This window comes from Fukomys damarensis, unplaced genomic scaffold (genome assembly GCF_012274545.1).
Source record: "Fukomys damarensis isolate Sample0158 unplaced genomic scaffold, DMR_v1.0_HiC HiC_scaffold_25, whole genome shotgun sequence".
NCBI classification, from domain to species: domain Eukaryota; kingdom Metazoa; phylum Chordata; class Mammalia; order Rodentia; family Bathyergidae; genus Fukomys; species Fukomys damarensis.
The window spans coordinates 5,893,474-5,921,215 of record NW_022900937.1 but is presented as its reverse complement, the minus strand read 5'-3'; the positions used below and the strand labels follow the sequence as shown (position 1 = coordinate 5,921,215).

Below are 27,742 nucleotides of genomic sequence, written 5' to 3'. Positions count from 1 at the left end.
TCGCCTCACAGGCAGGGCTGGCAGCAAGAGCACTGGAGAAGGGGAGAAAGACATCGGCCTCTGGCTCTCTCTGCGCTCACCGTGTAATTGTGCGACAGTCACTTCTCATTACCTCCCACCTGGTCATTAGGTGTGGACATTTCCAGCCCACAGCAGGATGCCAGGCGCATGAACCGGCATGGCCTCAGAGCCAGAGAAAGGAGGCTGCTGGTCCTGGGCAAACACCTCGCTCGCGCCCCGGGGTCACGCCAGAGGAACACAAAGTGACGGAACGAGCAGGTGAGTGGTTGCTGTGCGCACTCAGGCCCCGTGAGGTGGTTACACGTGTACAGCCACTAACATGTGAGGCCTCACACGACCAGCCACGTGTGCCTTTAGCTGACTGACACGTGTGCCGTTCTCTCTCCTTCTCTTCCTCCTTCCTTCCCTCCCTCCCCGTCTAACACACACACACACACACACACACACACACACACACGCACAGAAGACCTCCCTCCTCTCTCCGCTTCCTGTCCCCCATGCCGTGAGCAGCCCTCTTCCACCAGGCCCCGCTCCCATGCTGTTCGGCTGTGGAGCTGGCAGACCATGGACTGAAACCTCTGCAAACTGTGAGCCAAAATAAACCCCTCCTCCTTAAGTTGTGGGTGTTGGGTATTGTGTCCCAGCAATGAGAAATTAGAAATTCTCGAACTTCAGCATGCATTCAAATCACCTGAGGATCAAGTCCTCAGCGATCGCTCACTCCATAACCCGGGTGGGCTCCGCAGGAGCGCTCCTAATGCAGGGGCCTCCGGCCCAGATGAAAGACTCCGCACATGCGTCCTTCACCTGAATCCCTCAGGGAGCGAGCGACACACTGTTAACTCGAGGAAGCTTGACACCAAAGAAGCTGGAAGTCTGCAGCTTTGACTCTGGAAGTGGACCGAGCTCATCGCGAACTGCAAGGGCTTCCGCGAATGAAAAGCAAGGTTCACCTCCACGAGCTTATCACAACCGATGTTCCATTCGCCTCTGCACCTCGCTTTACTCTTTTACTCTCAGATTTATCTGCTCACTTGCTTCACAGATCCGGCTCTATTCATTTGTTCATTCAACAGTTATTCACAGAGCACCCTCTATGTGTCAGACACTGGCTGAAACTAGGAATATCAATGAGCAAAAGCAATAAAAATCCTCACCCTCGCAGGTTTGTGTGCCAGCCAGGGGGACACAGACAACAAACAAGTACGAAACAGTTAAATCACAGAGTAAGACATTAGAAGGCAACAAGTGTTGGGAAAGTCCAGGATAAAAGATAAGAAGAGTAATGTGAGGGCCAAGGATGGAACAGGGCTATAAAGGGGTGGAAATGTGACTTAATGAAAAGGGACATCAGCCGGACGTGGTGCTGCACACCTGTAATCCCAGCACTCAGGGGGCTGAGGCAGGAGGATCACTTTGGAAAGTGTGGAGCCAGGCATGAGGAACAAGCGGTGGCCCATCTCCCGTGGGAAGGGCAGAGCTGGCAGGGCCGGGTGTGAGGACAGCGGGGAGAGCGGGACACTTGTCCATGGAGACAGTAAGCCCCATCTGCCTGACCTGTTCAGGAAGAAACGAGAAACCCTGGAACACTGCAAGCAGAGAAAAGAGATTACCTAGCAGGATTTCTAAAGGGTGTGACTTTTCTGAGAATGTGTTAAAATAAGCATGGGCTGGATCTTAGTGATCGCCAGGCACCGGCTTGGGGCTGAGTGTGCAGAGATGAACTGAGCATGTGCTTGCCCGGGGTCTCCAGCCCCAGGATCTCCACCCCGAGGCACATCTCGCAGCAGGCCAGTACAGGACTTTTAAAACTCGCAGTTCTGGCCCCTGGAGCACAGACCTCTGCCCGGGGTTCACGTGGGACTGGCCACATCCACAGGTCACCACATCCTAGGGCCGCACAAGGAGGCCTGGGGTCGCCCTGCCCTGAGCACAGCGCTTGCCCGCAGCGGACATCTCCCCTCCTCCCTGGTATCCCCACCTGTTTACACCGCTTTCTGTAGTAGCGTGCTTTTTTAGGTCTGATAAGATAACCGGGTCTGAGAGCTTTAGGGTGTAATGGAAAACTGACAATTTTCATTTTCCCTCAAATTATCATACTCTAAAATAAATAGTCGAGTAGATTCTCCAGTTACTCAGTCTGGCAGCGCCGCCTCAGCTGAGACAGCTGACGAGTTGGTGGGCCAGAAGCGAGGAAAAAATTATCTTGGTTCCTGGAGAGAAAACCTGCTAGTTACCAACAACTGAGATTCAGAGAGAGGAGCTTCTGGGGAAGAGCCATGCAGAGCAGCCGTCTCCTTTGAGAATTCGAACCTGCTGGCCTCCCTAACTTCTTTCTGTGGAGGGAGGACGTGAGTCGCATTGCACTCCGACTTCACGTGTAATTCTGGGTGCTCAGGCGGGGCTCGCCGCCGGGCCCGTTAGCCGTCAGCAGGTACAGAAGAGACGGAACTTCCTCTTGAAGACAGGAAATCAACGGCAGATTCCAAAGCTCACTGCTGGGGAAGCCAGGAGGGCTCCCTGGACTGTGTCCGCCTTCAGTGTGCATACTCTGCCTCTGTGAAGAGCAGAACCATTTTTATCAAATGCTCCTGATGCAATCTCACAGAAATGGCACCATTCGGGCATATGAGCAGCGATTCGGGAAGGAACAATGCAACAGGGTACTATGTCCGCCTTAGATCTGCGTTAGACCTGAGCTCCCGCAGAAGATCTCCTTTTTGTCTTTCTGGTTCCTCTAAATACCAAGTCTTAAGATCAGCAAGGCAGCAAAATTTATAGCATTCTAATTAATAGCAAGGTGCTGAGCCAAGCAATTCTCTCTCTGAGCATGTAATTATATTCTTAGAGTTTTCATTTTTTGCTTTTACCTTTCTTCTGCCAGATTTTACCAGTGGAGTAGAGGAGGATTAGGAGCAAATAAACCTCACACGTCTGGAGCATGATGCGTTTTACTTAAGCAGTAAGAAGTGGGTTGCGCATCTCTTTCCTCACCACAGTTCTGGGGCCTGTATCAGCTATGAGCTCAAAACACAGGGCAGGTGTACAGGGTGCTCCTACCACAAGTCACAAAGGGTAACTGGTTATATCCACACATCCCTCCTGCTCACATTACCAACTTCTTTTGTTGGGTTTGCTTTGGTTTTGGTGTTTTGAGACAGGGCCTCACGATGTAGTTCAGGCTGGCCTTGAACTCACTATGTAGTCCGGGCTGGCTGGCTCTGTACTTCCATTGATCCTCCTGCCTCAGCCTCCCTAGCACTGGGATTTCAGATGTACACCAACATGCCCAGCTTTGACCAACCTTCTGGGTCTGTTTTTTATCCTTTGAGGTGTGTGGTGGGGGTGGAACTCAAAGTGCTAGGCAAGAAGCTACATCCCAGCCTCCAATTTATTCTTTAAAATTAAAAGTGAAATTGGTTATTTTTGCCCATGGGCAAAACTTCGGGGGCTCTTGAATTTCAGGTCATCAGTAAAACCTGCAGCTGCCCCATCCCATCCACCTATGCCTTCCTCAGCTCCTGCTCAGGCAGCTGAGGACACAGAATTGAGAATCGCAGCCTCGTAGTCACTGCCACCCTGACAAACCCATGGTCGCTGGCACTGGCAGTGTCCTCCTAGCTGCTGGTTGTCGACTTGTCCCTGGTCACCTGTCCCCACATGCAGCTCTTCCTAAGGAAAGCACACTCTCCAGGCCCCATCAGGCCTTGTTCTCAGGAGGGACCCCTGGTCAGACATCACCCAGGAGAGCCCTGTCCTTCTCTCCCATCCGGCTGAGCCCTGAGGGACTGACCCCTCCCCACCAAGTCAGGAAGACGCGATGGCTTCTGATCCCCACGTTAAGGTGACGGGCACGCAGGATACAAGACGCCGCCTCCTGCAGCATCCTGGGACCTCACACTCGGGCACTTCTCACCCAGCATGCTGATCCCCGGCTTCCACCTTTTACGCGCTTGCTCTGTTGTATCTCATCCCCACGCGCACGCACAAGTGCACAACTCTTTAATCCTCCAGCCTCTTAGGCCGCAGACTGCCTTGTGTAGTAATTATGTTTACAGGACAATCTCCAGCCGGTCCAGCAGTTTCTAATCGCTGCTGTGACCCTGATCCTTTGAGAGTCTGATTAGAACAACGGACTTTCTCCCTGGAGACGCGCACACAACCAGTCAGTCACACTCACGACTCGGGTGTGCGCATCCCCGTCCACACTGCTCACTGACCTCTGCAGGAGACCTGCCGTGTGGCCAGGATTTCCAGCTCTGCCCCTTCCAGGCACACCGGAGGGAGGGTCACTCTTCCTTGGCAATGTGAGTGGAGTGACTGCTCTGGCCCCATGAGGCACGAGCGGAGGTGACAAGTATGCAAGCCTCGGGAGCCTGGACACCACATGCCACGCCATCTCCTTCTGCTGCCACCTGAACTGTGGGTCCTGGGGTGAGGAGGACAGAGCGTGCCCCAGCCAGCCCTCAGTTATCATGGAGGGTGAGAAAGAGGCCCCGCTGTTGGGGGCGGCAAGTGCCACAGCACGAGAGACACCCAGCCGTGGACAAGCGGTCTTCCCAGCCAGAGCAGCCTCCCTGTAGAAGCGCCTTTCTCCTGATCAGTGAGCGCATTTCACCACCTATTTCCGTCCTCTCAGCTCTTTACCCAGAGCTCTCTTCCCTGATTCCTTCCAGGAGCTCGTCCTTCAGGCGGCCCGTGTGAGTGACCTCCCCAGAGAGGTCCTCCTTGACCTCTTTCCCTCCCCCGCTCCAGCCAGGATATCACCAATCACCCATTTCTTTCACAGAGGGCATCGTGGCCCATAAGGATCTTATCTGTTCTCCATCTTTCCTCTGGTTCCAATTTCATAATACGGAATTCTCACCATCAACAATGACTCCTAGATACCGAGTGCACCTGCCCTGCCCTCACCCCATGTGAACCTGAGGGGTTTCAAGCAAGGTATCGACTCCTCACCGGTCCAGTGTGACAGAAACAGACGCAGATGTTCAATGGCACTGCACCTTCACACGCTTCCCCACGGCACTAGCAGCTGCTGGGCAGATGTCCGAATGTCTGGATGGCCATCAAGATCAACCCGCTGGATCTTGTTGTTTACCCTGCCACTACTGAGAGGTCAGCCGGACACTGTGGGTTCTCTGCAGAACCGTGGCCGACACCACTAACCGGCCACCTTTGGTCATGGCCCACTTAAATGGTGATTATTGTAACTGATTGGCATGCAGTTTCCACTTTGTTTGCTCCTGGTTTTCCTTTCTCTCAGCATGTTCCCCAAATGGTCTTCCTTCACAGTGATGGGAAGTGGTAGTCCTGGACTGTCAGAAAGCACTGAGTGGCTAACCCTCTGTCCCCACGTACCTAGGTGGAGCCCTCTCGCAGAGCACATGGTTATTTCTTGAATGAATAAAATTCAGTATTATAATGCTTCCAAACATTAGCTTCATTTTCTTTACATAGTTACAAAGGACAACTGTTCTAATTTCAAAGCCCAAAGCTTTAGCCTTTTTCCACCTGCATACAAAATGTAACATGTTTTTTATTTTTAAAAAAATTTCAGAAAAGCATAATTAAAATCAGTATGCAAATTCCCTATTTTCATTGTCTTTGTAAAATATTTCAAACAGACCGGACATCTGAGAAGAAATTTGGAAGTTGTGACCCTGTCTTTCTAGTATGTAAGGAAATCTACACCTGTCCAAATACTACTCACTCTCATAAACAGAATGCTTTGGGATCTTCTGAATTGTTAGAATAAGATAAATTTAAGTCTTTCTGAGAATAGCCAAACAAAATGTTTTAAAATTGCTAAAGAAATAACCTTGGTCTAGAAACACAAATAAGCTTAATTATGTTTTATTCATTTATATATTGTTTTTATTTTCTTTAAATTTTCTATGTGATGGTATGCGCTATAAAATGGTATTTCTTAAAATGGCAACACACCCCAATACCCCATGTTTTATGTAATGTACCTGGTAATGTAATGGCTACCTATTTCTACTACTTTCTGCAAAAATTCACATATGCAACTTAAAAATAATCTGGATTTTCAAGATGATGCTAGACTTGCTTCATTTCAATCAATTCATTTTTTGGAGGAGATTATCTAGAACCGGCTGCCCTGTTTTAAGATAATGCAAGGAATCAAGTGGTACTTACTATCTGTAAAACTGAACGTGTACGTGGGGGAGGGCACACGGGGCTTTGGAAAAAGTGCCCTGCATACAAGTCATCTCTCCATTCCTCATCATTACAGCAGGGCCTTCAAACGGAGAACACAAATGATTTTTCTGTTTTACTACAGAATTTCAACCAAATAAGGACGTAACCTCCACACAACTCACTGCTGTAGAAATGCAAGGGGCCAAATAACACTGAATTGTGCTATCAAAAGTTGTAGCTGAAGTGGGCAACACAAAGTTTGTGCGCGATAATGCTGACAGCACGTTGGAGACATCACGTATACCGTGAAGCGAAGAAGCTCAGTCCCACACTGGGGAGTCCTTACTGCTAAGAACAGGACAACGAAACGAAAACACTTCCACAAGAATTCCAGATTAGAGGGCTGGGGATTTAGCTCAGTGGTGCCGCCACCTGCCATGCAAGTACAAAGTCCTGAGTTCGATCCCCGGTTAAAAAAAGAAAGAAAGAAAGAAAGAAAAGGAAGAAAGAAAGAAAGAGAAAAAAGAATTCCATATTAGAATGTCAGCACATGATGCAGAGATTTCTCTGTACAAAATTTAATGAATGATGCCAATTGCTTTCCTTCATCTCACACCAAATCTCACTGCATGAATCAACAAAAGCTAAATTTCCTACATGAGAACTGCTGGCATCTTGCTCCCCAGAGCAGGCGTTTCCTCAGGCTCCTGCCTGTCTTCCACTTAATCTGCTAAAGAGCTTATTTTGAAATAGTGCTCCAGGACAGCATTCAAGGAAGCATCAAACCTTTGTGTTGGTTAAAAAAATCAGAGGGTAAAGCTGTTTAAAACATTTGGCTCTGTGTTGGGCTGGGCTGGCATGATATTGAATTGCTAATGAGGCATCTGGTAGATGTAAAGGTGACTATTAAATTCTTTTGCCTTTGATCTCGCCAGTTAAGTTTTACAAGAGAGAAAAGGTCCTATCAAATCTTATCAAATCTATCAAATCTGTACTCTTAAAGATTACAGAGTGAGGAAGAACATGTTTTGGAAGATTAATATATTTTGTGCTCTAAAACCAAAATACTTTCATTTAAGAAATATGACACTGAGATGCCCACTCATAAAATTTAACTCCTGTTTGACAATAGTGCCAGCTAAGGAAACCGTCAGAAAGGAAGGGTGCGGTACTTGGGGTCTAAAACGTCTCCCAAGGCTTTGTCCGGAGCAGTGTGACTAGGAGAGCCAGGCCCTTTAAAACTGGAGCCAGAGGGAGGTCAGTGCACACTGGGGACGGTGCCCTTGGAGGGGCCTGGGTGACCTCGGCCTCCTCCTCAGCTCCTGGCCGTAGGTGAGTGTTCTGCCCGCCTTTGCACCCCGACACGCTGCTCACCACAGGCCAACCAGTCATGGGCGGAAACCCCAAACCATGAGCAAAATCAACCTTTCCTCTTTATAACGCGCTGGTCACTTCAGGTGGTGCTGCAGCAGGAGAGAGCTGACATGGACAGAGATGTGGAGGAAGGCGCAGCCGGGCGGGCAGCAGACGACGAGAACCCTCCCTCAGAAAGTTCAAGAACACGAGTCGTCTCCTATGACCCTGACCCTGTCTCCATGGGCTTCCTTGGCCTGTGTTATCAATGTCCTCTTCAAAGCTACGTCCAAATCAGCATTGCAGCTTTTCAGATTCAGCTCGAAAGAGAGGAAGGACATGAGTCACACCACTGGACAGGCAATGCTCAAGGCCAACTCCAGCACGTGCTGTTGACCTCGGTCAGGATTTAATGCTTCTCAGGTTTTCCACCCATAAAACTGAAAGACACCACACGATGACCCGAACTTGGAATGAACACACCACTGAAGCTGGCTTTTTTTTTTTTAGATTGAGTTTATTGGTACATTTTAGGTATGCAGTACAGTTACATTCATTATTGGGATCTTGTACCTTTACATGACAGGTCTTGGTTCTCATTTTTTCCCCTTGTCCCTGCCCTCCCTTCACCCCCCTCTCCTCCCCATTTATAAATACTTTATTTCCATTTTTTAAGTTTCTCATATTTTTTCCCTTATTACCTTTCCCCTACCCTTCCCACTTTCCCTACACCTTTAGCCCTTTTCTTCCCATTTCACAATGTCAGTTAGTTATCTCATTAGGATCTTATGCACTATTACAGTTTATTCACACCAGAGAAATTATTCGGTATTTACACGTGTGACTTATTTATTTCACTTAGGAGTATATCCTTAATATGTATCCATTTTCCTATGAATGAATCTATTTTCTCAATCTTTATGGCTGAGTAGTATTTCGTTTTATAGAAAAACCCCATCTTCTTTATCCAATCTCCAATTGATGGGTAAATGGGCTGTTTCCAAGTTTTAGCTATTACAAACTGTGCCGCTATAAACATGGGTGTGCATATATCACTCTGGTATGATTCTTTTAATTCTTTTGGAAAGATATCCAGAAAAGAAGATGGCTGGGTCAAATGGAACCTCTAGTCCCAGCTCTTTGAGGTATCTCCATATTGATTTCCATAGTGATTGCACCAGTCTGCACTCCCATCAACAATGGAGAAGGGTTCCTTTCTCCCCACAACCCCGCCAACATTTGTTATTGGTTGATTTCTTGATAGCAGCCATTCTTTGTGGGGTGAGGTGGAATCTCAGTGTTGTTTTCATCTGCATCTCTCGAATGACCAGTGATGTGGAACATTTTTTCATATCTTTACTTGCTGCTTTTACTTCTTTGTCTGAGAAATGTCTGTTCATTTCAGATGCCCATTTTTGAATTGGGTCTTTATATTTGGGGGGGCTGATTGTTTTGAGTTCTTTATATATTCTAGACAATAGCCCTTTGTCTGAGGAGCAGCTGGTAAAAAATTTTTTCCCACATTGTAGATTGTCTCTTAATTCTGTTGATGGTTTCTTTTGCAGTGCAGAAGCTTTTTAATAAGATGAAATCCCAGTTGTTGATTCTTTCTGCTAGTTCCCGTGCTACTGAGGATTTGTTCATAAAACCTTTGCCTATGCCAATGTCTTCAAGAGTTCTGCCTAACTTATAAGGTGCCTTTATGAGGGACACCAGTACTTTCAATTTTCAAATCTAGTAAGCTGCTAATTCTTATCATATTTACCTTCTTTGTGATATTTGATGCTCCCACTTCAGAAGTGTATTCTTATTTGGTTTCTGTGATCTGTTTTTCTGTCAGTTTTTTTCTGGCTTCTCAGTGTCACTCTTTTGCAGTCTACTCTTTCTGTTGTTAAAGTGACTTCTCGGCCCTCCTCACTCCAAATCATCTTGGTAACGAATTTCACCTATCCCTCCTCCTCCCGTTCCTCCAGGCCGATGAGTCCTACTCAGGCCCCTCTGAAGACTCTGTCCGAAGCTCTGAACCTGCACACTGCCCCAGCAGGTGGATAATCTCACTGGGTGCTTCTGAGGGCTGGCAGTGACTTCTGCCCACTTTGACCCAACACAGAAAGCTAGAACACACCCCCGGCTCCTTGCTGTCCCGTAATCTGCTGTCACCTATCACCAGTCTATGAGAACACACTGATTTTTATTTCAAAGACTGTCATTTTCGCCCCTGCCTGAGTTCGGATCCCATGAGATAACAATGGTTTCCATATGAAGTTCAGCGGAAGAGCCTCCCTTCTGTTCGGAGCAGTCTGTCCTACAGTGAGAACCTAGCAACAGAAATCTCCGTTGTTGAGAGCGAAGATTTCTGCTTCACTCATGCCATAGCCCAGTGCAAGCTGCAGGACAGAAAGTGCTCGAGGTCTCTCTGGGCAGCGGCCACCCCACCTCCGGAGGACTCGGGTCCCCACTGGACCCCGGGTGGCAGCGGTGAGAGGAAAGAGGGTGCAGAGACAACACCGCTCCAAGTGAGGCCCCCACTGAAGAAGAATGCCAGGACACGCAAGGCTCCTCGCTACTTCCCTGCAATTCTAAAATCCTTACAAAGTCCTCTCTGCTGGGGAGAAAGTAGGTTTCTGATTAAACTTTAATTCTTCCCAGTGTGGATGATTCCTTTGACCCTTTCTACCTCGGCCCTCTGCTCTTCCCTTTAGTTCTTATTGTTTATTCCCTCTGGCCACTTTAAAATACACATAATCCTCCGTATGAGAGCCAGGAGATAATCTCAAAGCTGCAGCGGTCAAAGGCGTTCACCTCTGATGCTCTGGACTTCTTGACAATGCAAATTCTTCAAGTCCTCGGCAGGCATCCGCCGATTGCATTCCTGCCTCATCCTCACGTCTTCTCTTCACCTCTCTGTCTCCCTGTCTCCCTTCATCGGACCTTTGCGTCAGGACTAAGACATGTTGTTCAACTAGAAAGTTTCACTTGGTCTTTGTGGCTGCACTGCACATATAGAGGCAGTTGCATTTCATTGTTTTCAATCCAGCCTGAAAACTGGCCAGTTCCTTCCGAACTCATTGCTTCCTTGAAACACCTTAGCAAAGGAAGCCAACGGCAACTGTCACGACAGACACAAATTCTTTTAAGAGGCATCTCCCAGAGAAATGGTTCCCAAAGTGTGGTCTGCAAAACCCTGTGAATCCCAAAGACACTTTCAGTGGATTAGAGAGATGAAAATTATTGTAATGATGACACCAGGAGGTCACTGGACATCTGTATTTGCATGGAGTGAACCTGCTGGTGGCTTCAGCACAAATCAAGACGAATGTCACAAGTTGTGTCTTTGTGTCACAGCACTGTGTTGTGTCGCTGTACACGGTACACTTTTCATAAGCAGTTCTCCCAGCTTAGAAAACAAGTCCCACCTGAAGAAGCCCTTGATGTAATAGTCAGAGCCATCTATTTTATTAAACCTTGTCATCCAGATCTTCCAATACTCAGTAGGACCAGAAGGAAAGAATGTGTAAGCACCAGGGACGCACACAGAGCATGATGCTTCTCTCGAGAAGGAGCAGTGTGCCACTGTTTGAGCTGCAAACTGAACTCATCTCTTTTTCACGGAACTCCATTTCTTCTTGAAAGAACAAGGGATAAACAAAATGTGGTTATTCAAACTTGGGAATTTGGCAGTCATTTCCTTGAAAATATATGAAGTAAGCCTGTCACTTGCAGGCAAACAACCTGACAGTCTTTACTGCCAATGACAAAGTTTGAGCTTTCAAGTAAAAATTAAAATTTTGGAGAACTTGTATCCACCATCATGAGCTTGACAGCTTCTGAATATATAAAAGACTTCTGTGGTGATATTAACAAATGAGACGTTTTAAAAAATATTACACAGAGAAATGTGCAACTGCATAAGTCAGTGAAGCATGATTTTCCATGTATCAAATGCAAGATATCATAAAACCATGCATAGGTAAGAGATGCATATGAAATGCAAAGAAGGCAATGGATTATAATGCAATAAAACGTGAAAAGTTCATAAATAGGGTTTCAGATTCCATGCTGCGATAAACTTTTAATAAATTATCACTTGGGAGCTCTACTCAGTGGTGAGCATACACATAGCATGTACAAGGTTCTGGGGTCACTCCCTGGTAGAAGGAAGGAAAGAGAGAGAGAGGGAGAGGCAGAAAGAAGAAGGAAGAGGAGGAAGGAAGGAGGGAGGGAAAAGAGAAAGGGAAGGAAGGAAAGAGAGACAAGAGGAAGACGAAGAAAAAGAGCAAGAGAAAGAAGCAGTGGGAGAGGGAAGGAAAAAACTACCATTGCTGTGTTATGATGCAGTATCACAGAATATTTACAATCAGCGAAAAAGATGTTAAAACACTGCTTCAAAAGAAGGAGTGTTATCTTTCATTGCACACCTGCGGAAGACTGGACTTTCACAGTTGCAGCTAACATTGCAGTGTAGCGCACGAAGAGGCAAATTAGGTTCTAGATGTCTTCCATGAAGACTGACAATTTAGAGTTTTCAAAATCACAACAATGCCGTTCTTTTCATTAATATTTGGCAAATTATCCTAAAATATGATATAGTATAATGAACGTGTCATTGTTATTTGCAGTTCATTAATTTTTTTTAATTTTCCATTTTAATTTTCATATGGTAACTCCTGGATACCACACAAAAAATGTTGGGATCCTCTACAGTTTTTAAACAGTAAAGGAGTTCTGAAAGCAATAGAAGAACCACGGTTCCACAGGTCAGCACTCTTCCTTCTGCAGGTCCCTACCAGCCCACTGCCTGTCTCCAACATAATCTTCCTGCACCCCGGCCGCAGCCATTGCTTCATCCCAGCCGCCCCATCAAATGGTAGCAGAATTGAGCACTGGCAAAAGAGCTGGCATCACGCCCAACACCAAAGCCAGCAATGTTTGCTATTTACCCTCTGCCGGAAGAGGCTGCAGATGCCGTCCTAGAGCTCTGCTCCTCAATACCAGCTGTACACTGGACTCCCCACAAATACTTAAAATCTTACTAACAATGTGAACGCCTCCCACAGCAAAAGAAAATGGGGTCAAATGTTTAAGTGTCTCGAACACAATACAGCGAAATATGCACAGTGTCGTGAATCCCCTCCAGCGTCCTCATCTCCACCCACTTACCCTGTTGTCCTGCCCCTTTCGGAAGCAGCTCTGGAGCCCTCTTTCCCGAATGTCTTTAGTTGCATTGTCACAGCTGCCTCGATGTCCCGAGTCGATTCAGAATATGTCCCTTTCATGATCATTTTGATTTGGGGGAAGAACCAAAGCCATATGGTGCCACAGCTGGTGGACAAGGTTATGAGGATATAACATCATGTTTTCATGAGCCTGCCTTTCTGGTGGGTGGCACTGGGCAGCATCATTCACCGTTTCCCTGGTCATGTCAGGTAAAGACACTCACGAAAGAGGACTTCCAGAACTGCCTCGGGAAGTGGCAGGAATACTGGGATAAGTATGGCCGGAATGAGGGTAATGATTTGGAAGGGTATTCCTAGCAACATGTCTTTTACTGAAATTTTCAAAAACTTAAAATATTCATGAGTCTTACACAAAGATGAATTAAATTAAAACCTGTGGCAGGGGGATTTGAACATGGATAGTTTTAAAATAGTACCCCGGTGATTCTACTACGTAGCCAGGCTTGAGAACCACTGCCTTCCCCGTTATTCCAGACAGCAGCTCCCTGTAGGCTTTTCTCCTCTAACTTCTTGCACGTCAGTCCCTGATGTGAAGGTCCTGCCTCCTGGCCACATACTCAGTCACTGCCACCAAATGCTTTGCTTTTTATCTGTGTTACATTGGCACCCCACTGCTTGCTACAAATTTCTGTATTAGTCAGGACACAACATCTGCAGTAGCAAATACTTTCCAAATTTCAGCAGCTACACAACACACACACACACACACACACACAAACACACACACACACACACACACACACAGACTATTTCTCATGCAAATCGTGGTTCAGCTTGCTTTGTGGCGGTCTCTGTCCCGCAGGGGGATCCAGCTGCTTCTGGCCAGAAACTCCACAACCCTCCCCATCCCAGGATAGAAGAGAGCAAAGGAAGGCCCTAGAGACCACCTGTGCCTGGAAGGCATTTATGGGCAGGGTGTGCAGGGGGAGCATAAATCCTGCTGGCCAGAAGTCACCCATTTGGTCACAACTGAGCACAACGAAGGTGCAGCATGTTGCCTCCTTCTCTGTCAAAGAAAAAAGCAAAATGGGTTCGTGAAGGAGCCGTGTTCCTGTCCCTGCCTCCTTTCCTGCTGGTCCTGGGAAGATGCAGTGCCCTCAACCCCAGGAGACAGCACATCCTGTTCTCAGAGCCTGTCACGGGCACAGCAGAGGGGCTCCTGCAGAAGTGATTCAGTTTATCAGGATGCGATCACGACTTCCAGGAAGGAAGGACGCCCTGACAGCACCTTGACTTAGTCCAGTGAGACGTGTAGTGCGCGTGTGACCTAGAAGACTGACAAGAGATGTGCGTTGTTTTTGAAGCTACTGCTGGAGGTAACTGGCTACAGCAACACTAGCAAAGTAACGCTGTCTCTTTTTCTACGCTCAGTGAGATTCCTGAAATTTCAATTTTAACTAATGACTACTTTTCTGAAAATTCCTCAGGGCCCCATCGTTCGTTCACCTGGTGAGTGCGTATTAAACAAGGAGCCACCAGGGCAGCATGGGGAGCAAGGAGGTCAGGCTCCGGGCTACCACGCAGCCTGAGGGATGGCAACTCCAGGACACAGCCTCAGCCTGCAGGGTGCCATTCGGTGCCTTGGGGTCTAAGTCCTGGCAACTTCAGACACGTTTCCTGCTCCTGTCTCCCAGGGAAACCCCTACTTCCTCGAAGCGGTTATCTCAAACATCAATCCAGAGAAGGAAGCTCACGCCTCTTACATTCCCTCCCTTATTTCTCAAAGCAACTTTAACGCGTCCAACTTAATATTTATGTTTTTGAATCACAACAGCCACTTTCCTGACCCTCGGATGTAGAGAGAACTTCCTAGTAAAATCCTTTTCCATTCATTTATTCTCTCAGAGAAAATAAAAAGTTCCTCCAAACACATACTTTGCCAGAACTTAATTTTGCAGGAAGATCAACAGTACCGTAAAAATCCCAAACTAAGAAAACCAAGCACACTTCTAACTCTGTTTTACGATATCTTTTCCAGGCAGGGCTGCTGACCCTGTCAAAAAGTGAACCGCCTGCAGAAATGCCGAGTTTAAGGAAGTCTGGGGAGTCCGCACAGCGATGATCAGGCCAAACGAGGCCACACAGGGAGGGGTCCACATGTTCCTCCTTAACAAACCTCTGCGAGTCACACCGAGTGGAAATACACAGGACCCAGCACGAAGCATGGAGATCCGAGTTTCGGCACAGACCCATAAGGAAGAACCATCTGAGGAGCCCAGTTTGCACACAGCTCGGATGTGTGTTTGTCATCTGCCTACAGGAACTGGAGGAAAACCAGCCTCTAAGAACCATTTCAAGTGTAGGGTATAAACTCAGGTTGTGAACCGTTTTGCTGTTTGTATTGTCGCCATGTGTCTCAGAGGAGAAACCTTCACTGTGCCCAACTGTCACACATTTTCAATCATTGCTTGAATGATTACTTTTTACCTATGTTTAAGTTGCTGGAACTTTTTAAGTGAAGCACCTGTAGGATAACTAACAGTTACTGGACAGAGTAAAATTTATTTTGACCACTGGAGCTTGTGTGTGTGTGTACACGTGCGATACTAGAGATTACACCCAGGACCTTCTTGCTGAGACTTTTAAATTTTTGAGATAGGATCTCACTAAGTCTCTAAGTTGCCCAGATTAGCTCTAACTTGCTTTGCAATCCTCCTGCCTCAGCCTTTCAGAGTGCTAGGATTACAGCTGTGCACCACCCCACTCAGGGGCACAGATTTCAAATATATAAATACCAGCTATCAATCCAGGAAGTTTCCCAGCACATGGCACGTATTCATTAAGAACTCCAGCTGACATCGGCTATGCCCTGGACCCAGCTGGCCCTGTGGCTTCATTTCCTGCCCCTGAGTATCAGTAGTAACTGCCCACTCTCCTCATCGTTACCTCCCAACATGGTATCAGTTTTCACCGGTCATTGTTTTGTCTGGCAGGGTCTAACCTAACCACAGTGGCAGTGAGAAACCAGGGAATTATCCCCCTAGGGGGACAGGAGCTCTTTTACCTCTAAGTCAATAATCATTAAAACCAACTGGTCCACTGTTAGGCTTAACACGTCCCAAAGGGGACTGGGGCCACCCTGATGTGAAGCCACAATTACCCAGCGATAAAGCTCACAACCGTATAATCCAGTCCGCAAACACATCCACACTTCTTTCTGCTGAAATAATCTAGATGGCTTCTAACACTTTCTTTTTATAAAGCAGTTTCTAAAGCTCAGAAGGTACCTGTGTCTGAAACTTATAAAACAGAAAGAACAGTAGTTCATTCACTTAGCCTAAGCCTGATTTCTAAAAAGGAGAAGTAAATGCCAAATTCTACTTCCACGTGAAATATGCTTGAGCCATCACAAATACTAAGTGGTCAGACAGTGCCTAGTGTAAGAAATAACAAAGAGGAATCCTAATTCTTAGGGATGTTCCCAGCTACAGGTAAAAATCGGGGTATATTTTTTAAATTAGGGTGTACTTTTTCCCATGATGAGAAATTCAGAGTTGGCAACACCAGACTGCTTCTGCAGATCTAAGACGCCCGGTCTGAGATGACTTCCACCCTGTCCTCATGATCACAGAAAGGCTGCAGCAGCTGCTATGGCTCAACTCCCTTTCCAACAGGAAGACAGAGGACACAGAAGATAGGAGGGAAGGGGGCTGAATGGAGAAATCACCAATGTCCTGTGCTAAAGGCCAGGTCACCAGCCTGAGGAGCCATAGGAGTGGCAGGAGCCTTCAGGCAACAGGACCAGCGGAAGTCAGTCACAAGGGCCTTGGCCCTGAAGGGGATCTAGGGGCCCCGGGCCTCCCTCTCCGCTTCCTGGACACTTTGTGGTGAGCAGCTCCTCCACGTCGGGCTCCCACCATGTGCTCTGTGTCACCACAGCCCAAAGTGACAGGGCCCAGCAAGCAAGGGTGCAAACCTCTGAGACCACAAGCCAAAACGGGCCCTTCCTTCCCTGAGGTGATTTCCTCAGGTGTTTGCCGCAAAGACAGAAAGCTGCCTGACAGCAAAGAGCATCAGCCCTGGGAGTGGACATCTTGCTGGATATCAAAGGCTTCCACATCGCCAGCATCAGTGACCACAACGTGATACGAGAAACAGCGAGCAGACCCCACCTTCTTCTCTGAGCAAAAGACAAACGATGGTGCCAACCACAGACACGTCCTGCTGATGTGAGTTCCTGCTGCTTCCTCTGCCCTTTGGGTGTCGGCCTCACTTTACTTTCGCCCCCTGGAAGTGTTGTGAAGAAGATGTCATCACAGAGCTATGCTGGTTTCTGAAAGCACCCAGTCCCGACAAAGACACTTCCTGACCCAACCCCCAGTCCAGCCCCAAAGCCAGACTTTTCTGGACAGCCACTCACTGAGTGCCTCAGCTTCACCACACTGTGGGGTCTTCTTCCCCAGGTCCAACTCTCCGATTACAGCTGGGCTCCTGGTGGCCTCTGCTTGGACACCACCAAAGCACAGTGAGCGGTCACAACCTTGTTTCACCCTAGTCCTTCTTCAATTCAAATGATGTAACCTAAAATGCCATGCTTCAAAACGCCAACCCGAAGAGGAATCAGGATCCAGTGAACAGAGAATATGACAAATAACCAGCAGAAAAAGGCTCTAGGCAGCTCTATCCAGCTAAGGTTACAAGTGACCCTGGAAAGCCATCAAGGGCCAGGGAAGAAAGGGACCTCCGACAGAACAAGTACCACAGTTCAAGAGCTGGCAACACTGACGCTACCCAAAGTTGGGTACATTTTCCTTCTACTTACATTTGTAAGTGGCAGAATCGGGATTCAAACCCACATTTCTAAGACTAAATCTGAAATCTTCCTGCTGTGCCAGGTCGCCTGGGGAAATTTGAAGTTCTCTGAACTGATGAGGTTGTGGAACTGGAACTTGAAAGGCCATTTCCATTCCCCATCCAAGGATTCTGGATGATGAATAACAATATTTACATTTATTCTGCCTATTTCCACCTGCTCTGCAGATGAAAGGAGCAAGAATAATGCAAGGTGATACACCTTTATGGGATCCTGAACTTTGGCAAGCCCTTCCTGAACCAGCATAAATCACGGATTCAATTGAACATTGGAACCTCCAAGTGAAATCAATTTTCAGTTCCTTTGCAATTTAAAATATGAATACTCACTAAAAGAATTGTATGGGATCTGTACAAAGAGGGGCTATGAAAAGTAAACCCTTAAGTTGACAAAACCACAAAAGCAAACAGCATAGTCATTTTCTATATTCACCTCCCTGAACCCTACACTTTACCATCTGCACAGTCCTGAAGGACACCTTGGCCAGCTAGGAATAAACAACAACAAACAGGAAGGTATAGCCAATCACACAACTAATGATGACAAGTGTATAACTAAGCATTTGACCTATATAGAATTTTTTAACAGGAATCATAACCAGCAGTGTTAAGAAACAGAAAAGTACTCACCAAGGCACTAGAGGAAGGAGTGTCACACTGTAACGTTCTTTGGGGGGCAACTTGCAGAATGTATCAAACAGTCCTTGGAATTTTGCATATCACACTTGATCCAAAGTTCATCTGAAACAAAATCACAATCACAAAAATGTCTGCAGCCGTGTTTGTAATGGATGAAAACTAGCACAAAGCTGAAAGGTTAATAATACTCAGCTGGTTAAACTATGGTTTGTTCCTATAATGTAAGTTTGTGACAATAAAAATAAAATAGAAAGTTATATGGCACAGGTTAATGTTCAAAATATATTGCTTAGTTGAAGAAATGCAAATTATAAATGCATGATTATGTTTTTGTTTTAAATATATGCATAATACATTTCTTAAGTCAGAGTAGTTATCTCTGATGAAATTACAGGCGATTACATTTTCTATTTACACTTTCCAAAGTTTCTCCAGGGCGACAGAATACTCTTACAGTAATTTTTAAATGTATTAAGCACAATTCTGAAACACATAGCAGTATACCTCCGTAACAGTATACTATTTCAAATGCCAGGTTCATTGTTCTTTCAAACAATTAGCACTCAAACAAAAACTCTGCACAAAACTCGAGCACTGTCCAGATGTGAGCCAGCTCATGGAGGCCTCGCCCTCGGTGTTCCTCTCCTTCCGGGTTTGTTCTGGTTGCCTCTTCTACTTTAAATTTACTGTATGTGTAAATGTAACTTTTAGAAAAAAAATTATTGAAATAAATATTACTTCTCTGACAAACATTTTTGTTCTGATGTTACTCACATTGCTTTAACACTGTGCATTTCTGTAATGTGACTACTTTAAGCCAAGGTGCAGCTGCCCACCAGTAACTGTGCAAGGTACATGGAGAAAGTTGGTGTCACAGGTTATTTTCTGTCCCTTTTTTGTTTGTTTGTTTTTAGACAGGGTCTCACTATGTAGTTGAGACTGACCTGGAACTCACTTTGTAGCTCAGGATGGTCTCAAACTCACAGCAATCCTCCTGCCTCAGCCTCCCGAGTGCTGGGATTACAGGCGTGCAACACCATGCCAAGCTATTTTCTGTTCTTTTTCCTTTGCTTTTTGTTTTTAATATGAAGAATCTTTAAAAATAATCATCACAGTATAAATTTGAACCCTGGTGAAATAAGAAGGCGAACAATTAATCTGCTAGCATACAAATCATTACAATAACCACCTGGAACTGGTGCTTGTGACTCAGATTGGCTGATGCTCATGATCTTTTTTAATCCTCACAGGTGCTCTACAAAATACGGATGGCACTACAAAACACTGTCTTACACATGAAGAACATGAGACTCAGAAGTTTAAATACTTTGAACAATTTGGAAGTTTACATAATTTGAGCAAAATCACACAGGCAGAAAGAGCAGAACAAGGCCTTGGGCGCTGGCCTCTGACTCCAAGGCCATGCTGTGCTCTCCTTCATATGCACCCTGAGGTCACCTCCACAACTGGACTCTGTGATGTGTCTGATGTTCTCATTGGTTCCCCCCGAGCGCCTCAGAAAATGTATCTCATCCCATCCACAGGTCACGCTGTTGAGAAAGTTATTCAAACTTGGGATTCTGAAAAACCCTGAATGATTGGGAGAAATAGGCACATCCAAAGTTTTGCAGGTGGCCAGTGAGTGCAAATATGGGACTCATGTCTTCATTCCCAGATTCAGATATGATGTCACTTGACATTAAAGCTTAAAATGCAATTCCGGGGCTGGGGATGTAGCTCAGTGGTTCTGCCACCTGCCTCGCAAGTGCAAGGTCCCAAGTTCAATCTCCAGTACCAAAAAAGAAATAAAATAAAATAAAATGCAACTCCAAGTCTCCTAGTCTACTTCTAATTTGCCTCCCAGTCTTCTCCAATGATTCCCACAAGGCTTGTTCTACACAAAGGTTCAACACAGATCAGTAGTTCTCATCATGTAGAGACTCAAGACCATGTGTCCCTCCTAGGCTAGGGTTCTCCATGGTGACTGCTCTCGTGACACCTGGTGTCCACACCTGATGCCACCTGCGGGTGCCTCCTGAGCGGGTCATTCTCTTAGTGCTCTTCCTGTCCTGGCTCAGCACTGTGGCCACCACTAGAGCCAAGGGACCACAGAGGTAAATGTGAAAGGCGACACCTCCTCTGACCCTTGCCAGAACTTTCAGCTCAGCCTGTGCCCAGGAAAAGAGCTCTTCAGGGTGAGGAGGACCACGCAGGCCCAATGGGCTTCCATTCCCAAAGCTCAACCCTCTGGATTCATGCCATGGCCACTTCTATCACGGAAGACAGCAATCACCACAATGACAACAGAGTTTCAACAGACTCAGAGCAGAGCCCCTTGCAGAGGCAGAGCCAAACGTCCCTGATACGTCTTCCTGCCCAGCACTTTCCCTGAGTCACAGCCTCGTCATGTAGTCTTCATCACATGTCAACGTTTCTTTATACTTTGCTGACCCCTAACATGGTTAGCACTACCCCAAGTCCATCCTGTAGATTTTAACAATTGAAACTAAAAGGGAAACATGTCTTAAGGTTCAAGTTTCTTTCTAGGAAGGCCCTCTGCATCTGTGTAATGTCCACCTAAATAGGCTCCCAACTAGCCAAGGCAGCATCTGAGCTCTAGGTCCCAAAGATGAAGTCCTAGGTGGGATCACTGGATTGTCTGCGTCTTAGGTGCCTAGACCCTGGGTATTTTCATAAAAATACCCACTAACAAGTGTATAGTGTCCTGGTCAGTTGAGTCTCTGTAATATAACCTCACAGCCTGGGTGGCTTATACCTCAGAAACTTTTTTTTCACAGTTCTAGAAGTTAAAAATCCAAGATCAGATTGCCAGCACAGCCAAAGGTCAGGATTGGATAAAGGTTCTCTTCCTGGGTTTCAATCTTCTTGGAACCTTATGTGGTAGAGAAAATAGATAGATAAGAAAGGAGGAGAGGAAAGAAAAAGACAAGGAAGGAGAGGGAAGCGGGGAGAAGGAAGAGATTTCTCCTCTCTCCTCTAATAAGGCCACTAACACCATTCTAGAGTGTTCCATCTTCATGACTTAATTCTTCCTAAAGGCTTCACTCTCCAAATACCACTCTATTGGAGGGGTCAGAGCGTCAACACACTGATTTGGGATGAAGACAAACATTCAGTCTTAGGGTGGATGGATAGACAGATGGACAAAACAGATACAGGAAAAAAATGTACATATAAAAGTAAAGTAGAAGGAAGACTTTCATTTAGGAGATGGTCAGAGCCACAGCAGAGAGTCACCAGGGCCCATACATGGCATAACTCCAAGAGAAACCAGTCTCCTGGACTTGCTGTGACAGGCCCCCATGCTGCTGCCTAACCCTGTAACTCCAAGGGTAATTATTCCTAGGAGAGAGATGACACAGAGCCTTTTTTTTGAGACAGGGTCTCACTATGTAGTTGAGACTGACCTGGAACTCACTGTGTTGCCCAGGCTGGTCTCGAACTCACAGCAATCCTCCTATCTCAGCCTCCTGAATGCTGGGATGACAGGCATGTGCCACCATGCCTGGTGATACAGAGTTATTTCTATTTGCTTAAAAAGGATATCACACTAATCATTCTGTTGTGGTCTGGATCAAGAATTCCCCCCCAAAAGAATCCTGTGTTCAGAGGGGGTACTTTTAGAAGGTGACTGAATTGTTGGAATCAATGGGTTAATTCTCAATGGTTCCACAGATGAATGTGCTGAGAAAGTAGGTCACTGGGGGCAAACCCTGTAAAAACACCTCCTGTCTCCAGCCCCTTCCTCTCCCCACTCCAGCTCTTCCTCCTTCACTCTGCTTCCCAGTTGCCATGACATAAGCAGCTCTCTCTGGCACACCCATCTGACGGGATGTATATCATGAACTGAATCCTCTGAAACTGTGAACCAAAATATGTGTCTTCCCTTAAGGTGTGGGTGTGAGATGTTTTGTTCCAGAAACAGAATGGTAAACAACACAGATTCCATCTATTTTTTGATATTCTCTCCCCTTGTGAAGCACGTACCAGAGTTATCCATGGAGGAGGAGTCACTTGAGGAAGTCATGTGTACACTGAGGGCTAGAAAGGAAAGACCTCTAACAATAAACAGCTTTCCCAAAGTTACTGTTATGGCTTATATCTAGATGCCCGCCCCACCCCAAGCCTCAAGAGCTCAAAGGTGGGGCTTCTGGAAAGTGACTGGATGACAAGGACTTACAGCTGACTCACAGTTAGGAGGTGGGGTCTGCTCAGAAGAGGGGAGTCTCTGTGTTATGTCCTGGAAGGGTTTATTTTCCTCCCAGCTCCACCCTTGATTTCTCTGTTTCTCATCACAACATGTCCTGTGTGCTGGACATGGAAACACAAGATCTGATGGATGCCCTTTTGGGTTAGAGCCTTACTTTGATCTCACTTTCTATTCTCCGTCTCTCTTTTGGAATGAGAATGTTTACTCTGCGCCATTGCATGTGGTCTCTGGGAAGTGACCTCCAAGGCAGCATACTTGTCCCCAGCTCCTCCCTTCTTTGCTTCCTAGCTGCCAAGAGTTGAGCAGCTTTCCTCCACCATGTTGTTTCTGCTTTGGAACCAAGACAGGTAAGAACCATGGACTGAACTCTTTAAAACCATGAGCCAAAATGAACCTCTCTTCATTGACTTTCTGGGTGCCAGGTATTTTATCCCAGCAATGGGAAAGTGACTCAGTCACTGTTCCCTGCCATAGCTTCTTTGTGCCCTTTTGTCCTGTGTAAGTGATCTGCAACGGGTATGTATTACTGCTTTTAAATTTATACTATCTGATCATAAAAATTATAAATATTATTAATTGAATAGGCATTAACGTATATTTACATTAATAAAAACTATTTGTTTAAACACATCATTACTTTCACACCAACACAGATGTCATATAGAAAATTTTATTTCACTGTGCTAGCAGAAATAAGAAGCCGTAGGTGCCCACAGGGACAGATACACAAGAACCCCCAAAACAAGAACTGCTTGTGGATCTACTGGGCCAGTAATGTTACACATCGCCCACACTGCAGGAAGTGTTCAGGAAAAGACGACAAATACTTTCTTTCTGTTTATTAAAGGACTAGTCCTGTTTAAAATGTTTTTGAAGATTTCTTCCTGAAAATAATAATAATAATAATAATAACCACCAACTCTCTTTGCCTGGGTCAATTTAGAGATACCTCCCACTTATATCTGTGCCAAAGACAAGTTCTTTTTTTTAAGTATGGAAAAAAAAACTTCTTGTTGACTTTCTCTTGTATCATCTTATCTCAGTTGGCCATGCCAGACTCCAGGTAAATCCCATATGAGTTTTAAATTTCTTTACTTCTGCTCCATATGGAGAAGCTATATTTTGCTCTAATCAAAAACAAACAAAAAAATGCATTGCCAAACACTGATTATGCCTTATGTGGAAAGTTTCAACACACACACATGCACAGTCGACAGTCGGACTGTGTTTCAATTACCACATTCAATTTCACTATACTTTAGTGACTTTACTTTAACCTCTTTTATGCAGTGTGAATTAATTAAGAGGAGAAAAACATATTATTACCATTAAAAAAGAAATCCAATTTTTGGAGCAAAGCACAACTAAGATGCATCACTTCCTTCTTTTCTTGCATTTTAATTGTGCTTTCCTAGAACCTTCTGTTTACAAACCAGTACACTGGGGAAAAGGGCAGAGAAATGGTTTCACCTTTATTCTCACAATAATTATCTTTAAGGCACATGGTAAACTGGTAGTCAGCTGCAGAATCTGAGTTGGGGAGGGAATTTACAAACAACAAAACACTTCAGTGGCACTAAGACAAAAACTGCCTGCAGAATCCTCCTTCCGTTTTCAAGTTTAAACTCCTTCTCTCCACCCACAATCCATTCAGATTATGGAGAAACAAAGAGAGCTTCAATGTAAAGTCTGATACTCACATACTGCGAGAGATTTGGGAACCAGGCACTAGAACCAGTCAGGCAACTCTTTGTTGTAATCAAAACCCACAACTAAGAAAAATTCAACTTCCTATAATTTAATAAATTACAGCAGGAATATCTGTAATTACCCACATAAGTGATGACCAAAATATTTGCCCTTTGGGGGCTGGATTGCATTTGAAGGGAAGCTGCCCAGTTGGCCATACTCAAGAGAGAAGACATGTTGACACACAGGAAGACAATAGCTAGTGCACTCCAGAAAGCTGGGAGAAGAATTTTAAAGGAACCCCACCATCAGGACATGGCTGTTTTCTATAAGAAGATTCAACCAGCCCAACAAAAGAAGAAGCCACCTGTGACACCCAAAACTATCCACCCAGATGCCCACCCATTCCCTCAACCTTTTCAACTATTTCCTCAAACATAGAAGCTGAAAAATAATCATCTAGCGAGAACCAGATCCACTGTTTAACTGTAAATCAAGTCTGAAATCCACCCACTCCCAAAAAAGGAGCATTCTAAGGGCTCTAGAAGCCAAGAATGCCTTCACTTGGACAAGTGGCTGTCTCCACATGCTAATCCCACTGCAAAACTGAACACTGTCTCCATGCAGCTGAAGTAGACATGTCGGATGATAGAAATGGCACGCGTTACTCCTCTCATCAGCCTTCCAAAGTAAACAGACTCGTTTATATACAGCTTTGCTATTTAAAAGATAATTGAAGGCAGATAAGTTGAAAGTATGTTGGAACATGTCATGTCAAGCAGCTTGGAGGATTCCATACTGATGTTATTCTTAAAACGAATGTGCAGGTCCTTCAGCACGTTATGAAACCCTAATTCAAGACTCTCCCACCTATAAACAAGGTGCTTGTTCTTTGCTGTAAAGAATGCACCAATTCCAGAGAGCGAAGTCCCAATACATCACACCCAAGAAGGCTCTTCCCACCTTCTTTCCCACATAGTAAGTACCAGTCTTTCGCCAGGGACTCCACATTTACCTACCTGAATACAAAGGTAGTTTAACATTTTCTGCCATGTTTATTTATAATTCTAATAAGTCAGTGCCCTTCATAAAGAAGCCAGGTGCTCTCTAGAGCAAAAAGGAGCCTACTTGGTGTGGCTACAAATACAACGGCAGCACTTCAGTGTGAATCACCTGTACATGCTGTTCTTACACAGACAAAATGTGCTCAGCTGCCTGGACTACATTCTGGATTCAACAGAGTGCTTTCTAAAACCGTGTCTGTCTCTAGGACAAGGTCATGCTGTTTTACTTTGAGACTTTATACCTAAAGTGTCGTACTGGAAAGTGAGTGCACCAAGGTAGAGCCAAGCCACAGGGGGAAGCTCCTTCTCTGGCACTCTGAGCTTCTCTGTTCCATCTTCTCTTTTGCAAAGACCATATGACTTGGGGGATCCAGCAGCTCCTAAAAATGCCTGGCCAGAGAGGAGCTGCAAGCTATGCAGGAAAGAAGGACTGAGCAAGGAGGACCAACCACACCTCAAGGAGCACCTGCTACTCCTGTTCTAACAGCCACAGCCTTTAGCTGTGACACACATCTGTGCGTCAAATTTACAAAAGTCCACTGAAGACTGCAGTCAGTTATCTGCACACTGACGAAACGAAAGGTAAAAATATACCTTGGTACAAAGGTAAAGAAAAATCTCAGTTTAAGAAATACAGGCCTTACGCATGAAACTTAGATATGCTGAGATTCTGAAGTGACCTACAGCCTTCATCTACAGCCAGCATCCTTATGGCCAGATCCTGGTATAATAGGCCCAGTGTGTCCAGGCTGGGCCTATGCCACCTTGGCAAGCCCCTCCTAGAGAGGTCTTCATTTTTGCGGGGACAGCGGGACAGCACCCTCCATGTGACAATAATGTAAAAATCTTGACAAAGCACTGAGATGGTCAATAAGGTCAGTTTATAATCACCACAAGTTTTTCATTATGATGTTGCCAGTACTTGTACCTCCTTTTATCCATCAGCGCCTCCAGCCTTGTTTCCTGTTGATTAAATCTGTCTCAGTTATACAAGTTTGCTTCTAAATGTGAAATGGATGTAGTGACACTACTTCCTGGCTAATATGTCTTAATGAATCACCACATTTTTATGCTTTCCTGCAGGAAAGGGACAGGATATAACAGAAACAAGTGAAGGCAAAACAATCTCCCTCTCTTTTCTGAACATGCCTCTGTAACTTTCTAGGTATACATGCCCTTTCCCTCATGCATAAGGAAACCACTCTGTAATATGTCTTTCATAAAATGCTGCCAAGGTGATCATTATGTATATCTAAAATATACCAATAAATGTTTTGCTTCAAAAAAATCAGTAACCAGAAGGAAATCTACACTGATACCAAAAATAAATAAATAAATAAATAAATAAATAAATAAATAAATAAATAAATAAATAAAAGCAGCTTCACCACCAAATCTTTAGGCCTTATATACCTGTATATTCATTAAGTAGGAAGATACTAGGTCAAATTCTCCAAGAGGTTTTCTTTGTAGTGCATTTCTTGAAAAGGAGTTACTTTTCCAAAATATTGTGTCATACTTCAGTGTCTGTTAGATTGGGTCAATGACTGCTTGTTGGGGATGAGCCAGGTGTCATGGCGCCGGATCTGGTAAATAAAGTGGATGAGGGTGAATGTCATGTTTGTACGAGCTGCCTCTCTGTTGGGTGGCACTTGTCAGCAGTTGCTGTACTTTGGATCCCGCCTTGTAAAGACACTCAGGAAGGAAAACTTCCAGAACTGCTTCAGAAAGGAGCAAGAACAATGGGAAAGATGTGTTTGAGGAAAGGGGGAGGGGTTTGAGGGGGATTCACAGTAATGTGTCTCTTACTGTAATGAATTTTTAATGGAAGTATTCATTGTATATTTTGATCACTCCTTGTATGGACCAAAGATCCCCTTAAGGGTATGGCTATGAGACTTGATGCTGACAGGCTGTAGGGCACACTTGGATCTCCCTCTCTCACAGCTTTCTTAGGCTGATAAGCTAAGGCAATTTCAAACAAGATCCCACGAAGCATAAAGACTACTTTGGAACAAAAGCCAGTTCATCATCATGGAAATTTTGACTGTATCCTTTAAAATATTAACTATATGTGCAAATTTGAAATCTATTTATTCTTTATTATATGCCTATTCTAAATGCAACTAGTTAAGACAAAATCTCCCTTTCAGCAATGACATAATCTTTTTGCTCCCATTTTTATAGTGAAGATGTATCCTTTTCTCTAGAACTGAAAATAGATGCAGAATGATAGTCTTTTTGAGAAGTAATTTGTTATAATAAACTATAGAACTATTTATCTTGCAATTGCATCACACTGACATAGAATTTCAAAATGTATCTTTGAGCAGAATACATTCCTAATAAGAGATGGGTAAGCTGACAAACTGTAATACATTTCCACTTCCATAAAATAATTGTCCTCACACCCTTCAAAAACAGAGTAAACGTTCTAACAATGTCAGAGAAACTAAATTATTATGAAAGTCATTAAAGCACCATAACCTTTCTTCCATAAAGTTCCTATATGTTCGTCTGAAACACCAAGT

General features: G+C 45.1%; 1 long non-coding RNA gene across 2 annotated transcripts in view; it reads right to left on the bottom strand.

Moving 5' to 3' along the window:
- Window positions 1-618: 618 nt before the first annotated feature.
- The window catches only part of LOC104874516, a 77,619-nt gene continuing 50,495 nt past the window's right edge, over window positions 619-27,742 (bottom strand). For both annotated transcript variants that reach the window (XR_783757.2, XR_002025959.2), the window contains 2 exons: window positions 18,219-18,329; window positions 619-2,578 (listed from right to left, as the gene is read on the bottom strand). This is a non-coding gene — a long non-coding RNA (uncharacterized LOC104874516). The remainder of the gene's footprint in view (window positions 2,579-18,218; window positions 18,330-27,742) is intronic.